We start from the raw sequence: 14,572 nt of genomic DNA, 5'->3' as shown, positions 1-14,572 counted from the left end.
TAGCCTATTATGTTTCAAAGGAAATTAGAACACTTTAACCTATTTTATTGAACACAAATTAATCCCAAAGGGAAGTAAATACTGAATTAGAGTATATTGAATTTGTAGAATTTGAACTGGCATTAATTAGCAGTTATTTCTAAATTAAGTATGTTTGTTTAATCTGAATTATTTTTTGTTTTTATTTAGGTTCTCCTATCACTCTTTAGGCTTTTATTCATTGCAAAGGTTTCTAATGTTAATATGGGAGACAAATAGTTTCTCTTTCCATTTTTTAAATTTGGGGAACAAAGTCTGTTCCACCTATGAGGTATCTAAATGGATATAGGTACCTGCCTAAATTCCATTCCACCTGACTCAAGTCCCTTATTATTACTTAATATACTTTTTTAACACACCATTATCTTACCCTTAAGACTGAGTCACTAAAAAGCAGAAAGGAGGAAGAGGAGGAGGAGATGCACCTACCTTTTGCATGAACTTTCTGAGTCTCAAGAGGGTAGACTAGAACCACTTAAGTTCCTAAGCGCACTTACACATCTAATAGATGGAAGAGAATCTGACCTTTGGCCCATACATTCAACTTTCCTCCAGTTCCATAATACAGATCTGTACAGAATGATACAAATATTTTTCCCAAGACAGTGAAATGCTACTGGCAGAAAAAGTAAACAGGCAAGCTAAACTTCATGAGTGAGATTCAAAAATATTCAAAATGCCTGCAAACTTTTGACTGGCTAAAATTCAGCAAAGTACTTATGCATGTGCTTAATTTTAAGCTTGTGAGTAGTCTCACTGACTTCAGAAGGGATACTTCTCATATCTGTTAGAGCTCTCAAGCATTTTATTACAGGGTGAACCATTTTCTGCACAGATATTGTAATGTGGCTTGTCAAAATGTAGCATCACTGAGGCTTTGAGGCAGCCTGATCAACTGTTACTGTGGGGTTGACAGGTATCATATGGGTAAGGTGGGAGTGTGGGAGCTAAGGAGTGGCACTGAATGTGTGTACACCCCACTAACCCTTTATTGTGGCAGCACTACAGGAATTTATGGTGCTATAAATGAATGTGTGCATGTAGTCTAACAGAGCACTGAAAGTTTGTCTATGTTGTGCTAATGAATCATGAAGTCAAATCTGTTTGGTGCTTTTTTCATTAGACAACCTCCTAGGTAGAAAATAGATTTGTTTTTGTGACATCTGTTATTGGAACAACTGCATAAAACTGGATAGAATTTATTTTAAAATTTTTTGTCCTTTTTATATTCAGATTAATTGAGAATTTGGGGGTTTTCTGGCCTCCTTTGTCTTGAGATTGTCTCTCTGAATTTATTGTGCGTTTTCTCACTTGTCTGTTCCGTTCTGGTTTTATTGCACTGTGTAAATGCTATACACATATTTTTATCCAAGGAATGTTCTACATTACATCACTAGTATTGTTTGACAGACACAATTCTTTTCATTTCAGTCCAACATAGCTGTTCCAAATCTTAAGAGTATTAAGGACTATTTGAACTTATAACAAATGGTTTTCATGGTATATAAATCACAAAGAGCTTGTGTGAAATAGATGATAATCATAAAGCACAGCTTTAGAGGTTATGGCTTACAGGGAGGTGATAGCATTTTCCTATGTGGCTCATCAAGGCTAGGGACAGAAATAACACAAACTGGTATAAGTGACTGGAAACTGGTTCAAACCTAATCTGGCTAGGCTGAACCAGTTTACAACCATAGAGACATTCCCTCTGGACTGAGAAAATTCAGGCACAGGCCTGCAGTAGTTCAGGCTAGAAGCTGGGGGGTGCTAGAGCAGCCCTTCCTTCCCTACCAGAGTGCTGATCTGGGAGCGGGGGCGGGGGGCTATTGCTAGGCCCAGGCAGGACCTCTGATTAGGGAGTTCTGCTTGCACCATCCCAGGCTTTTCCCTGCTGACTGCTCAAGGGGTGGGAGTGTTGCCAGACCCCAGCCCCCTGCTAGCACTCTGAGGCAAGTGTTGGGTGGGGGTTCAGTGCATGAATCTGTGGATGATACTGAGCTTTTCAATCTCCCTCTCCCTGCTTCTTTATACTGTCTGCAGCAAACTGACAGGCGAGCAAGCCAGTAGGGAGCTGATGACAGTGTTTATCACCCCATCAGCAAAATTATAGCCTCTCTTCATTAGTTTAAACTCTTCTTAAACAGCTTACCAGCTGACCTGTTAATTAGCTTCAAAAAGCCATTAGTGGTCACTGTTGTCTTCCTGTCCCAGTGAAATTGGAGACATGCACACACAGACACTTCTCGGCTTTAGCTAGCATACCACATGCCCGGGGTCTGTGGGGCTAGGGGTCTGTGCTGTGGGAGATGGGAGGGAGGGAAGGAGGGATTCCTGATTGAACAGCAAGTGGGGGTAGGGCAGCGGTAAGCCAGGCTGACCCTGCTGTGCAGGCAGTCTCTGCCAGAGCTCCAGCCAGGGAGCAGAGGAGAGGACCCAGCTCTGCTGTGGAGCATAGAGTCCTCCCCAGCCCAGAGTGCATGCCGGGAGTGTCTGGTTTATCTTAAACCAGCAAGGGGTCTGGGACAGACATTGCATAAACCAGTTTGAGTGAAATCAGTTAAGTCTAATACTACATTAAATCAGGTTCATCTCAGATCGGTTTCAGCCATTTTCAAACTGATTTATGTGCACTGAACATATGTTGTTACAGGTTTAATCCAGTTTCTGATCACTTAAACCTGTTTAGGTGTAATGTCTGTCCCTAGCCCAGAAGTTCAGTACACATAAACTGCTTTCAAAAAGGCTGAAACTGGTTTAATATAAACCTGAATGGGGGGACCTCAGGGGGTCAGCTAGTCCACCCACCTGCTCAAAGCGGGGATATCCCCAACTAGATCATTCTAGCCATGGCTTTGTTGAGCTGGGCCTTGTCAAGCCAAATCAGATTTAACTGATTTGGGTTAAATCAGCTTATTGCACTTCTGTCCCAGATCCACTCCACATTCAAGTTACCTCACGGTCCCCCAGCATCCCAAGATGCTTTGCACCTCCCCCATTAACCCTTCCTTGCTGGATGGGCGAGCTAGCCTTGGCCTAAACTATCTGCTGTAGCTGAGCAGCGAGGTTGCTCTCGCACCCCCAGCTTTTGGCTTGGGCCACTGCAGGCAAGTGGCTGCATTTCCAAATTCACAAGTGAATGTCTGTTCACTTGCTTATCACTTAAATCTAGGAAGCTTAGCCTAACCTCCAAAAATTGAATCAATTCAGCCTGGGGCTTTACATTCAGATATTGTTCTTATTTAGTCTGCAGAAGAGAAGACTGGGGGGGGGGCTTTGATAATAGCCTTTAACTACCTGAAGGGTAGTTCCAAAGAGCTAGACTGTTCTCAGTGGTGGCAGATGACAGAACAAGGATCAATGGTCTCAAGTTTCATCAAGGGAAGTTTAGGTTGGATATTAGGAAAAACTTTCTCACTCAAAGGATTGTGAAGCACTGGAATGGGTTACCTAGAGAGGTGTTGGAATCTCCATCTTTGGAGGTTTTTAAGACTTGGCTTGACAAAGCCCTGGCTGGAATGATCTACTTGGGGCTGGTCCTGCTTTGAGCAGGGGGTTGGACTAGGTGACCTCCTGAGGTCCCTTCCAACTCTAATTTTCTATGATTCTATGATAAGAGCAGGATGGATTTGGAAATTTGAAATTATGCAAACAATTTCTAAATTAGCCAAGACCCTGTTAGGGCACTGTTCCTTAGAGAATTAGTTGTACTTTTTAACCAGTTCATGCCCGGAGATTGTTTAGATAGAAAACTATTGAGAAAGGTAAATAAGCTAGAGTAAGGAAGAAAAGGAAAGATGGAAGAAAAGATGCTTCTCCTAAGGGGTGAAGTATTAGGCTCAAATATGCATATGCTGCTACAAGTAAAATATGTATGTATGCTTGGGCTACTCCATTCCATACAAATAAGCTTTTTTGATCTGGCTATTTCAGTACAGTTAAACTGACAAATGCCCCATCAACTTATGCTGGATGCAGCTTATACTGGCAAAAGGTGTTTTATAGCATCATCACTATACTTATGGTCTACTACACTTAAACTGAATGATAGCTTCTGTGCCATCAAAATAACTTATGCCAGTTTAAGTTGGGACTGCATGGGCAGGTTATTTAGGGATGTGATTCCCTTCCCCACCTCATACTTCCAGCTGATGTAGCTGTACCAGAAAAAACTTGATATTGTGGACTTGGCCTTGATTACTTCTGAGAAGTTATACGTATTTGTGGTATTATCAGGTAGGCATCAATAGTAAAATACTACAGTACCTGCAGGCTAATGATATCAGTTGAGGTGGTATTTCATTTTGTTTAGCAGTGCTTTCCTTCTCCTTATGTATGTGGAAGGCCTTGCTAGCCACAGGAAATAATGCTTTTCCTTAGCTTATGGAGATGGGCTGCATTTGCCCTATACATGGGTCTGGTCTTTCCCCTATACAAGCTGTGCACTAGGCAGTTCAGGACCTTTGGAGAAGTCAGGAAAAGCAGGGCCTAATCCTCCACAGCAGTTCTTCAGTCTTATGTCACTGAAATCATAAAACTTGGGTTACACGGGGATGAATCAGGGCTTCAGTATATGTATTCATAATAATAATGTAAATCATAAATACTAGTGCCAGCTAACTGTTGCACCCCACTGGAGCCCCACAGAAATCAGTAGAGTCTTGCCAGAACGTAGTCTGCCTGCAAATCAGTATCCAGGATGCAGGTCCATAGATTTATATATTGCCCATTTGTCGATCCAAATGGGATTTACAAAGATGAATAAATATAATTAATTCAATTTTGAAGTCATAAATTCAAATCCTGGCTTAGAAGAGTAAAGTGAAATTTCCTTCCATATCACAAACCACCATCATCTGTTCCTTTGTTGTACACATGTGGCATCTTAAATTATCCTATAAGCACTTCAGGGGAGAATGTGCCTTTTTTATTTGCATCTTACTATGGAGCCCTGATTCTGGTGCCATTCTAATATCCATAAATGGTGATGTTGTATGATTGAATCCATATTGGATTATTCCTAATGCACACAAATATATTTTTCATCACATTGATTTTCTTGTGAGATCTTTTCCCACTCTATATTATTCAAATGTACTTCTCTGATTTTATCTCAGGTCCTTTTAAAAGTTATTTTTCCCCTTTAAACTTACACTGAACCCTGTATTGCTAGCCAAATGAATGGGGTAGTACATGTTTTTAGACATTCACAGCAACCTCAGGAATGTATCTGCATATAAATGTAGGACAGTAAATATGCTTTGGTATGAATAGAAATAACTGGATTGGTATAAGAATTATTTTTATCAAGCTTCTATTGTATTTTGGGCTTAAATGGTTATAACATAAAAACAAACAAAAATACCCAAAACCTACAACAGCATTGCCAGTACTGTGTCACTCACGGCCAAAACCTTCATAGTGAATCATTGTGTAGTTAGCATAAGGCTCCTACAGTTGTGTTGTGTTTGGAACATACCTTGTGTTCAGTGTCTCTCCACTCATGCGGTGTGGTCTAGTTTTAGTAGTGTACAGTGAGCAGTAATAAAGAACATGGATAAATATTCTGAAAGGTCACATTTTCAGACAAACTGGGAACATCTACATGAGAGACTAACTGCGCAGTAGCCCAGTAATACTGTGCAGTAGTGTGTCACAGCAAAAACAGTGCTAATACACTACTGTGCAGTAGGCTATTGCACACTAATGTGTGCCAACACTACTGCACAGTAACTCTGGTTACTGCACATTTATTTAGTACTTGATTATACAAATACTAAACAATGCACAGAACTACAGTGCATTAATGAACATGTTGACATGCCCAGTGTGTCAGAATTAACAACTGAGGTGAACATGATAGTTCTTTTTGAAGTATCTTTAAATTCCAGTTACAGTGCTCTCATTTACATAGGGCGTGTTATATTCTTGTTAGTTATTACAGGGCAGTGATACCTCTTACACTAAAAACAAGAAATAATTGCAAAGTATCTGCTGTAAAACTCATGTATAACTTTGACAACTATTTAAAGAGATTTTACTTATAGGAGAAAATCAAAATAAATATTTTAATGTACATCCTGCCTCTTCATTGTCTTGGGAGCAGATTCTTTTCTTACCATACCTGTTTTTATCTTTAACTCAAATGTGCACAGAAACATCTCTTTTGGCTTGATGAAAAGGAATTGATTTGATTCTTTAGTGATAGTCAGGAAAATAAAAGCCTAAAAATCTTTTTAGTGAGTAGTATTATAGGTTAGCCTGTGTGAAACTGAATTTTCAATGTCAAGCATGTATATAGTACAAAATGATATGTGATATGTTTACGTTACAGAAATATTAGACTTTATTGAATTTTTTATGGTAAGTACCATGTTGCCTATTTTAAATTCCAGATGTTTTATTAAAACAGAGAAACCTAAAATTTATAGTAGCATTCGCTTATGTGATGAATCAATCTTACACAAACAAATTATATATGTAACTCATGTCCCCGTTTCAAGAAAATGCTTGAGCACATACCTTTGTTTGTGTGAGACTGGTAACTGCAAGTAAAATGCTTATGTGTTTGAAGTCAGGCACACACAACTATTCACATGGTTACACTTAAGGTTGTGCTTATGTACCTTCCTGAATCAGGACCCTTTGTCTTTTTTTTGAAGGGTACATTGTATTGATGCTTATGCACAATCACTAACTTCAGTTTCAGACATAAGTTGCTCCAATTCCAAATGGTTTCTAGTCATATTCTCTAAGTTTAATGTATTCTGGGACATTTTAAAACATATTAGTAGTGTGAACTTAATGTTTACTGATAGAACTGTTTATAGTGCTATTGAAATCTTAGAGATTTGCATTAATAATGAGGAAAGCCATAAAAAAATATACAGATGTTTCCTAATGTAGTAAGTCTGTGGCTCTAAAGGCGTATGATCACATTTGGAACATTGCTATTGCATGTCTTGGCAGTTTGTTAAAAACTGAAAAGTTTTAAAACTAACCGGTATTTTGATAGATTAAGTTCAAGGTCACCTTTTGTTTAAACCATGTTTTGTTTTCTGTAATTAGACCATGCCAGGTGTATTAAGTATGTAATTAAAAACAGAAGGTTGGCTAAATCAGAGTAAATGAGAATGAAATACAAGGTCATTATTCGTCTCTAGTGAGACTCCAGCTGAACATTGCACATGGAACTATTTATAAAACATTTTGCATGGTCAAGTATTGCTTTAGGTTGCTGTCCATGGCTTTTAAATTAAACTACTCACAGATTTTTGCAGAAATACCTGTAAGAAGTTTGATTCTGTCTAGTGCTGAATGTGAACAGAAACAAAAAAAAATATAAAAACCTAAGTAAATAATCATAGTAATACAAAGACTTGCAAAGTGTTTAGCAGCATGGTATCTAGGTGCACTTCATATAGGTTGCATTGGTATAAGCAGCTGCTTAAAAATGGGAGCCCACTTCCAAAGGAAAATAGAGAATCCTTCTATATGGGAGATAGTTAGCTTTTCTATGAGACAAGCCAAGGGTTCCATGCTGTACTGTGAATCCCAAAATGTGTGCTGGAAGCAAGGTGCATTTATTAGTGCTGAAGTTCCTTGCCTCTGCATTGTTGCCCTATGTCCTGTCTTGCCAGGGTCTTCTTCAGGTCCTACAACATGGAGATAGAGGTGGTGTACATTACTATAATTTTAACTGCTACAGGTTATGTTCTGGAGACAGGTATAAGCCAGAAGGTGCTCTTGATGCTGTACCTTCCAAATTTAAGAATATATAATAGGTCCAGAATAAAGATGTTTTCAACACTTTAACCTATCTTTTGCTTATTAGCATATATTTGGGGCAAAATTTAACTAGAGTAAACCCATCTTATCCACTTCTGTAGATGCTTCTTGGTGTCAGTAGGTGTAAATTGAACCCTTTAGTTTCACCTTAGAATTGGAGATAGTTCTGATCTACAAGGTAAATGAAGTTTAAGTCAAAATTTTCCTACGTGACTAATGTTTTAGGTGTCTTTCATTTAGGGTATCCAGCTGGATACACCTGAACGATTGTGGATGTTTAGAAAGTACAAAACACCTATCCTTTATAAATTATCCCTTTTCTGTAAATTGAAGGAGTATCAGTTCAAAGGACTTCTTTAAAATGTTGTTTCTTTTCTGGAATGTATGTCTTTTAGTATTCATGAACTGTGGAAAAGAAAATTAAGAGATTTATACAACATTAAAAAGAAACCTGATTTCTTTTTAACTCTATTGTATTTTGAAATTCTTCTCTGTGACAGCAATCTATTTTTCCTGTAGTGTGTGTGTGTGTGTGTGTGTGTGTATATATATTTCTCTGTTCATTTAAAAAGTGACAGAGTATATCAAAAGAGTTGTCTTCAGAATGAATAAGAGTATAACATTTGTCCCTTAAATAGCATTTATAGTCTCATAGCAATACATTCAGCAACAGATGTAAGTTGCTGAACTTTACACTTTTGAGATTTATAAAGATAATTGTAGAATGGTAATATAAACTTAGGACAGTTCCTTTCATCGCTTATACTTTTATGCATATAGTGCCAGTAATTCAATAAATCTGACCGTGGGTCAAAATTAGAGGACAGATCTTGAATCCTTTGTTTAAATTTCTCCTGTATTTCAAAATGTGATCTCTTGCTAGGTTCCCAAATGTACAGGAAGGAGTTTCATAATACTAGGTGGATCCTTCATCTCCAATCATCAAAGTAAAAGCCCATTTGGTGGTGTTTGGCTGAGAACCTATTTCATATTTTTTACAGATAGACTTATTTTTGTAATCGTTTTGTTTCCCTTATGTTTCCACCATTTCAGTGGTCCTAAGCCTACTTTCCTGGTGTATATATTTGTTTTAACCTTGTTTTCCACTGTAAAATAAGTTCATTATCTATGTGGTTTTACCAGCAATTTTTCAATTTCTAAAAAATCCTCCTCCTTTGTCACGTGCAACCAAACCATTACACTGATTTCTCGCTACACAATAATTTAATTTGTGATTTTTAAAAGATAATGCAACTCGATTCTGTGCTTCATATCCAAAGTTTAGTACGAGAAGAGAGGGAGGAAAATTAGACACTCTGAAGTCTGTCTTTTTGAGGGACTGGGACAGACAGCAGTATAAGTCAAAGCTGCTGTAACGGATGTTACCTTAGCTGTGGCTGCCCATGGGCTGCTCTTAAGTTCAGAATCCACAGACTACTAAACACTGTAATTAATGACTGCTTCACCTGTGCGTCCATCCTGGCACCCTTTCGTGCTAGGGTAGAGGAAACACAGGTCCTCATCCCCACATAGTTTCTGCATCACAGAAGTTCCTTCCTTGGTTTGTACAGCTCTTTTCTGGACATAGTTCATGGCTAGAGTGGCCAGAATTATCTGAGTCACTGCATACTTTAAAGTCTTGATTTATGAGATGCACTGGATTTTTTCAGGAGAAAAAGTAAAATTAAGGTTAGTGCTCAACATACGACACTACTGATTTAGGAGTTTGGTAAACTTGCCAGCTACTTCTGCAGAACTGGCTACATACAGAAAATAGACCAAAATTATAACGTTAGAGCATAGTCATTGTTCCATCTGTATTTAGGAGAATGTATGAGTGCACATAGGAAATCAGACTTAAATGGAGACCCGAATTGTCTTTCCATCATCAACAGTATCTATTTCTTCAACTAAACAAAGGTGAAAGATTACAATAAGATACATTCCTGGTGTTACACAAAAGCATGTTTCTGCTTGGTGAGATGGGAAATAGTTTCAAGATCATTTTGTTCTTATAAAAATGTTGCCATTTTAAGGCTGCCAAGGACTTGGCATGCAGGTGGTTATGAACTGAGTAAGTGTCAGGCATGTAAGTGAAAGCTGCCTGGCTTATCCACACATTTTTTTAATTGTTCATGTTTTGTTAGGGTTGTCTGTGCCAGCAAATGTCATGGTTTGCTTTGCCTCTGCCATGTACTAGACAGGTATTACAAGGCCTGGCAATTCATGTTGACAAATACAGGTCTTAGATTCCACAAAACAGCATTAAATAAATTCATAGACAGTGAGTTTCCAGATATGGGTCTACATGTCCTGTGTTTCTTGTTTTGTTACTGAGATCTAGTTCCTGTGTCATTCTTTAATGGTCTCTTTCTACTTGCACTGCTGTTGAAGGCAAGTATTCATGCATGGTAAAAGTTATGCTGATTGATGGGAGGAGGGGCATAAACTAGGCCCACGTGAAGCACCTAGTATTTGCTTTGGATTCGGCCGATTCAGGGGACAGTGATTCATTTTGGTGAGTCAAATCACTGTCCTGAATCGACTTGGCTGAATCTGATTCAGAGATTCAGCGGCTGCCGAATCAGCTGAATCTCCAAGTCAAACAGGCTCCATCCCCTGTCCGCTCTCTCAGCCCCCTCAATGGCTGCCCCGCATGGCCCCAGCATCCCGGCACTTAAAAAAAATCTCCGCACTCACCACTGCCCCGTGCTACATGCTGGGGCTCTGCCATGAGCCCCCAGAGGCTCTGATGGCCACTGCAGCAGGCGGCGAGCACAGGGCTTTTAAGTGCTGGGATGCTGGGGCTGGGTGGCACAGCCATTGACAGGGCTGGGAGAGTGGGCAGGGGTCGGGGCATTCGGGGGAGAAGGAAGGGGATTGGGCCTGGTGGTCTCTCTCCCCTCCTCCAGCCCCCACCCCCTCGCCCCTTATTTACTGGCACAGAGTCCGGGTCCAGCTCCCTGCAGTGTCAAGTGGGGACTGCCCAAATCTCCGAATCGATTTGAACCTTTTTATTGGTCTCCCGATTCGATTCGGAGATTCAGCCACCGAATCAGGCCAGCTCTCCTCTGAATCAGATCAACAACCGAAGCTTCACACAGCCCTAGCATACACCCAAAATGTTATCTCTTTTAATTACATGAAAGTATATTTGGGTATCAGGTAATAGGAAAGATTGAGATGGTGCATTTCCCATGGTACATCTGGATGTTTTAGCAGTTTAGGGCAAACTGCAAGCAATATTTTCAATCTTTCTGGATAAACACCTATTTCATGGTTTGTAGTCCTGTGTTAACCTTTTCCCAGGCAGAAGCTTGTGACACATTTTTTGCTGTTTTTCCCACTTTGTCAGTAACTGAATTGTGTTCACTGTGATGATACCATGGTGATATGTAGGTCTGCTTTTTTTAAGATTTTTGGGAATTGTTAGCAAGATAACTCTTTAGGATAGGAATGATTTTGTCATCAGTTAATATTACCTCAGAATTAATTTCTGTAGAACCTAAATTTAACATCATGCCTTAGAATGCAGGGCCCTTCGTGGGATGGTAAAAGAAGGAATTCTGCAACTAGAATCGTCACTTTCAGAAATTTCACACATGCAAACGCGTTCTCTCTCTCTCTCTCTCTCTCTCTCTCTCTCTTTCTGCCTCTCTTGATTTTGGAATTCTCTCTCTTTTGATTTGCCAAAATGTCCTTCATATTCCTTGCTGCTTTAGTGATTTGGATATGCAGAGGCCTTATCTACGGCAGACTAATGCCAACCAGTTGTCCACTGCATGTTACATTGTTATTGTTGCTTAAGGTTAAATCTAAAATGTGTTCAACTAGAGCTTTGACATAGGCAGTAGCCACCTCTGATCTGCTTTACCTTCTGAAAGTTGCAGTGCAGCCACCTGGAATTAATTGCATCCTTTTACTTAACGCTGCTGCCTGGACATTGTATAACACAAAATATGAATGTGATCTGGCTGTGTTTCAAGCCTTTCTTCCTAAACAGGTGTCGTCTTAGACTGACTTTCTCTCAGCATTTAATTTTAATTAGTAAAGTCTCTCTAGCTTATGACCTCTATTTTGCATATTGTAAATAGTTACTATACAGTAAATTAGAGTAATAACAACATGATGGAACATTTTATTAACTCTTTTTCAGTAATGAACATAGTTACTTAACAAAACTTCATTATTTGTATACTTTTGGGAGGTAATACACTATCTTGTTATGTAATAATTTGTAGAATTACAACTTCTAGCCTTCAAATAGCTGAAAAGGGGCCTGTAGAGGGCCCATTTCATTAATTGGGAATTTATGCATAGCATTTGTTTTTTGAAAATAATGTTCTTAATGAAGCCGTGACCTTTCCAGAATAATTAATTGCATTATTTTAATGATCAAATGAGATATGTGGTAAAATAGGGAAACAGAAATTTTATCCCATATCCTCAAAATGTTTCAGTGTAAACATTTTATTGCTGAAGGATTGTAATTGCATCCGCATTTTTGTCAGATCAGTCACAGGAGTTCTGGCCTCTATAATTCTTGTGTTGTTTTTAAATATACATGGCTTTCTGTCAAAGTGGTGCATTTGCACATTGGTGAAAAGATGCGGTGCCAAACAACTGAACCAGTTTTGGAAAGAGAACCTTGAACAGAGCCAAGTTAAACCATGAGCTGCATGAGCATTTAATAGAAAGCAGGTCAGGACCTCAGCAGTAACAATGAGACAACACAAAGGACTGTATCACTGAACTGTCAGTAATGCCTTGAACTCCTCCAAAGATAATATTTCATCTTTGTGAAACATTAAAAGGTTCTTTAGAAAAGCATTTGGAGAATTAAGTTGGTTCACAAAGCTCTGTTCTGGTGTTGCAAATACTGTGTTCATATGTGTTTGTACTTGAGCATAGTACAGTACAGTTCCAGTTATTTTACTACCATAAGAAAATAAAGTTATTTTAGTGAATAAAACAAAGTTCACAGCACTTGATAATTTTTCGCCACATGTCCATGACATTTGGGTTCTTTTCATTTTTATCATGAAATGTTTGGTTCAGAAAGGGATCTCAAACTTTACAAAATAAGTTCAGTTTTACTATGTAGTGACTAAAAAATATAAGTTTATAGAAAGCTCAGTGCATATTCCATTGATCACACCAGTGTCTGGCCTCTCATGGTCTTCATAGTATCTGTACTTATGCTGCTGACATTGCTGAGTGGATCTTTTTCTACTCAAAGTGACAATATTGATTTTTTTTATTTTTTGACCAGTATCATTATTGGGGTGAATATATTCTATCAATTCTTTCAAAACTTTTGCATTACTTTAAAGTCATTTTTGCATTTGGAAAGCATTTTATTTAGCCACTAATCCAGTAAAAATACTTGACAAAGTCATAGCAGTCTCATATGCCTAAATCTCCCAAAATAATGCATATAAAAACTTCTCTTGCCCAGATTAAATTTTGCATCTATCATCTGTATCTTACATAATTCATTTTTCAGGCATCTAACTATTTTTAGTCTCTGAAAATATATGTTTCCATCCAGTGGTATATCATGGTGGAGTTATAATGTGGTTTTATAAATGTATTAAGGCTGCAGGGCCTCTTAATTGTTTTAAAGTAGCACAAATGCCAAAAAGAGAAATGCCTCCTCTGTAGGTTTCCTCCTACAACTCGGCAGTGTTACCTTTTACAGCTTTTGATTACTTGTTTATAGTTATGCTTGCAGATTAAGTTTGAGAAGCTGTCAGTCTTGTTGCCAGAACTTTTGGGAAGTATTTGATATGATTAATGCTGTAGTGATGATTGTAGAGTATAACATAGGTTTTATCCATTTCCTATTAATGACAGAGTGACCATCCTGTGTGGACTATTTGGAAGAGATCTTGCTGATCATAATCCAAAATGATAAATTTGGTGTTACTATGTATTTTTTCTCAACATGAATCACAGCAGTGTTTCAAATTTTTCTGAACTTTTTTGCAAGGGGAATTTGTACCCTTTAATAGTACAGCAACATTTTTATAGGGTGCTGTTGTTGCATATGCATAGGGCAATACACAGCTCTACCAACATTTATCCTACCGCTTCTTTCTCTTCAACAAATTAAGGATGTGTCCCTTCTGCTAAAATGCTTCTCTATGCCCTTATCTGCCATCCTCTCTCTTTTTTGTACACCCGGCTAGTATTTCCTCCTTTTAATAATGGTTTCTGTTTGCCTGCCTAGTAAACTCTAAATAAGTCCCTTTTGCCTTTGAGCTCTGTTTAATCCTGGCTGCATTTTTGCCATTTTACTTCTTACATCTCATCTAAATCCCTTCACTGCACAAATTATACCAGATGTATTGCTCCCTTGGTTTTCCTCTCACTCTCTTCAAGTATGTACAGACATTCAGAGAGGTTAGAAAGAGATTAGGTCAAGTTAAAAATGGCCACCTGATCTAAGGATGGGCATATAGGAGGCCTTAGGAGGATTGGGGGGACAGTGGGGGGACTTGGGGGCATCAGTGCACAAGTGGAGTCTGGGGGGGGCTGGATATGGGGAGCTAGCAGGTCTGTAGGGGTTGGGGAGCTTGGTGGAGTCTAGAAGGGTTTCATGGATCAGGGGAGCTAGTGGAATCCACAAGTGAGTCTTGGGGGGATGGGGGTCTCTCCTCCCAAGGACTAGGGCTATTTTTAGCCCCCCACAACTCCCTCACCCCCATGCAAACAACCCCCATTGATGAACAAGTTTCTCTCC

Source organism: Alligator sinensis, unplaced genomic scaffold, assembly GCF_000455745.1.
Source record: "Alligator sinensis unplaced genomic scaffold, ASM45574v1 scaffold497_1, whole genome shotgun sequence".
Lineage (NCBI taxonomy): Eukaryota > Metazoa > Chordata > Crocodylia > Alligatoridae > Alligator > Alligator sinensis.
The sequence above is the reverse complement of the archived record's forward strand: the minus strand, read 5'-3'. Positions refer to the sequence as shown.